The sequence below is a fragment of the Cebus imitator genome, unplaced genomic scaffold, assembly GCF_001604975.1.
Source record: "Cebus imitator isolate Cc_AM_T3 unplaced genomic scaffold, Cebus_imitator-1.0 Scaffold23, whole genome shotgun sequence".
In the NCBI taxonomy this organism is placed as follows: domain Eukaryota; kingdom Metazoa; phylum Chordata; class Mammalia; order Primates; family Cebidae; genus Cebus; species Cebus imitator.
Window position 1 is genome coordinate 8358954 of NW_016107338.1, and position 3831 is coordinate 8362784.

Sequence of the window (3831 nt, forward strand, 5' to 3'; positions counted from 1 at the left end):
AAAAAAAAAAAAAAAAAAAAAAAAAAAAAAAAAAAAAAAAAAAAAAAAAAAAAAAAAAAAATGAAGTTGGTAGGTAAACATTCTGGTGTTTGTTTGTTTTTTAGATGGAATCTTGCTCTGTCACCCAGGATGAAGTGCAGTGGCACCATCATGGCTCACTGCAACTTCCATCTCCCGGGTTCAAGCAATTCTCCTACCTCATCCTCCAGAGTAGCTGGGATTACAGGTGTGTGTCATGACGCCTGACTAATTTTGGCATTTTTAGTAGAGATAGGGTTTCACCATGTTGGCCAGGCTGGTCTCAAATTCTTGACCTCAGGTGATTCACTCGCCTCGGCCTCACAAAGTGCTGGGATTACAAGTGTGAGCCACCTTGCCTGGCCGGTAGGTAAACATTCTAGAGCCAAATGACACTCCACAGTAACAGGGATCTGGCCTCTTGTCCTTGTGGCTTTGCCATCTTCATCATACAGCTTCTGCTTCATAGTATATAATGGTTGTTTGTGCTACGGTTATCATTTTTACATCTCAGCCAGTAAGAAAGAGGAAGTGTGGGGGTTAGGACGTGGAGATGATGAAGTACAAGCTTTTTCCTTTTAAGGACTCTTTCTGGAAGCTCCATATCATATAGTGTTTCTAGCTCCATCTCGCTAGCTAGAACTTTGCTAGTCCCATTTACCTGTTGGAGAAGCTGGAAAATGTAGTCTTTGTTCTGGATAGCCATGTACCGAGCTACTAATTAGGAGTTTTATTTCCAAGGAAGAGGGGAGGTTGGATATTGGGAGACAATTAGTGATCTTTGCTTTGAAGAAAAGAAAGACAGAGAGAAATAGAAAATACTAGTTTAGTGCATTCATTCAAGGAATAGAAGAAGGCCCATGAGGCTAGAGTATACTACATGAAGGGAAGAGTGGTAGATGGAGGGTTTTGTAAACCACAGTAAGATTAGCTTCTAGTCTAGTAATAGTGGCATACTTTTGGCAGACTTTGTTTTAAAACTAGACTTTGAGAAATACTGACATCTCAAGCATGGTCAAGCTTCACACATTTTCTCCACTCTTTCTGTGATGCCAACAAAATGACAGCTAAGGCTTTGGGTTTAAAAAAAAAAAAAAAAAAAACCCACAAGAAGACAGACATGGAAAAGAGAGAAAGGAAGATCAGCAAATACAAACTGGAGAGCAGATGAAGGAATGATAATTAACTAAGAAAACTTTAGAAAGTTTAAAACTTAATGCCTGAGGTGGAAATAGGGAGGAAAGCAAGCCTATTCATGAGGAAGAATCCCGAAAAGGACCTGGTTGAAAATATGTCCAAATCAGTTGGACTCTTAAATAACCTCCTTCAGCTCTGGCAGCCAATGACCCACTCCTCTGTAATTGAATAGAGCAGTTTACTCTCAGATTAGTTGAAGAAAAAGGCAGCCTGTTCTCAAGGACATGCATATCTGAGGATGAGAGCCTGGTTAAAAACAGGGAGGTAGTGAGAAGTCTGTATCCAAAGGGTGAGCAACCCAGCCTCCTTCCCAATAAGCCATTAGCTTATTGGGAAGCTGCCAATGAGCTGGTAGTCAGTTTTCCACTTCCACCCTACCTCATTCATCTCTCTCTTTTGGGAAAAAAAAAAAAAAAAAAAACCTATTCAGAAACAACATCAATAGATATTGACAGCTGGTGGTCCTCTAACAAAAGTAGTCAAACCCTGCTAGATTACAGTACAGTGAAACCCACTAGTTAGCAAGACACGGCATTCAACACACAGCTTCCAATCAGTGGGACTCTTTTGGTTTTGTTTTATTTTTAGTGTTTATTTATTTATTTTCTTTCTTTTCTTTTTTAGAGACAGAGTCTTGCTCTGTTAGCCAGTCTGGAGTGCAGTAGATCAGTCAGAGCTCACTGCAGCTTTGAACACCGGGCCTCAGGTGATCCTCCCATCTCGGTCTCTCAGTGTGCTGGGATTACAGGCATGACAGCCTAGACTCATCAGATCGATATCAGAATATTATTTCTAGAAAGAAAGAACAGAAAGCAGAGAGAAAAAATTATTTAAGAAAAATAAAAGTTATTTTCAAGAGTCTAGAAACAGTTTTCTAGATATGCTCCCTTCCTCAGATAGTTACTGAAGGGAAGTAGGGGAGTTACTCAAGAAATATGGAATCAGAGGAACTAGGAGGCCTGGATCCAATACAGGAGGGAGACAAGAATCCATGAATGCTGATGGAACAGAAATCCCAAGGAAGGAAATCAGCCTCTCTCTCTCCCTCTCCCTCCCTCTCTCTCTCTCTCTCTCTCTTTTTCTCTCATTACTCTCACTCCCACACACGGTAGATTTTCTGACATATTTTAAAACTTTGAGAAATATATACTTGTAGTAGTTTGGTGATGAATTAGTGATAGCAAGAACAAAGAAAAACTAAGGAAAAAATGGGGTAATGATTAAGTCTAGGAAAAAATTTAAAAATTGTAGACCGGGCATGGTGGCTCACATCTATAATCCCAGCACTTTGGGAAGCTGAGGCTGGCAGATCATTGGAGGTCAGGAGTTCAAGACCAGCCTGGCCAAGATGGCCAAAAGGTTATATTTTTGTAAAAATACAAAAATTAGCCAGGCGTGGTGGCATGAGCCTGTAATTCCAGCTACTCAGGAGGCTGAGGCAGAATAATTGCTTGAATCTGGGAGGCAGAGGTTGCAGTGAGCCAAGATTGCACCACTGCACTCCAGTCTGGGTGACAGAGTAAGACTCCGTGTCAAAAATAAATAAATAAATAAATAATTGTAATACCAAGGAAATATCATATGTACTATATGACTCAGTATGAATGTAAATATTGAATAATGGTCTAATCAAATATGATATATTGATGTTAGGATGGCAAGGGGAAAGGAAATGTGTGTATTGGTTATTGGGGAGGTGTCCTAAGAGAATAAATGATTTTCCACAGCAGATGATTAATAGATGATGTCTACATTGAAAAAGATCAAGAAATAGTCAAATCAGCATGTTAAAAAATAGTCAAATCAGCATGTTTAGAAATAGAGGGTTAAATATCAGAAGAAATAACTAAAAGAGTTAAAGTTGTAGCCTTATGGGAGCAGAAATTAGTAGTAGAATAAGAAATTAGGAGTAGAGAAAAATAAGAAATTAGGAGTAAAGAGAATAAGAAATTAGGAGTAGAGAGAATAAGGCAGGGGTCTAGTGTTCATCTTTATAAAGCTTGTTAAACCGTTTAACTTTTTAACGTGTGTGTGTGTGTGTGTGTGTGTGTGTGTGTTTATTTGTAGGTAGGTAGTTAGGTTGTGGACAGAATACTCAGTACTAAATAAACAATGGCAGATTTTTTTCTTTTTGGTTCTCCTTTTGTCAAGGCTCCATTACCTTACACACAATAAATTGCAAGATGATAGTGTATCCTGTTAAGTGTTAAGCCTAGAGCACTCTAAGGCTTCTGGATAAAATATGGAAGACATATGGAAGACACTCTACCATAAATTCATCAACAGCACTTTTACAAACTTTTGCAACGTTTTAATACATGTTGCTACCAAAACAGCCACATACTGTTGATTCTTTCAGGCTTTTGTTTACGTTTAATTTTTTTGTCTTTGAGGCCTGCTGACCCAAAGGTGCTGTCCAACAGGTGAACAATGACGCTCCTGTTGAATAAGTTTTATTGTAAGTTGTATAATAGATCTACAAGATAATTAAATGTCTATTACTCCCATAAACATACACATATATGCAACATAACACATAGATGATAAAACTTATGCCTATAGGATCTGTTACACAATGATGTATCATTTTTATTGTTCTAAGAATTTGACTTCTAG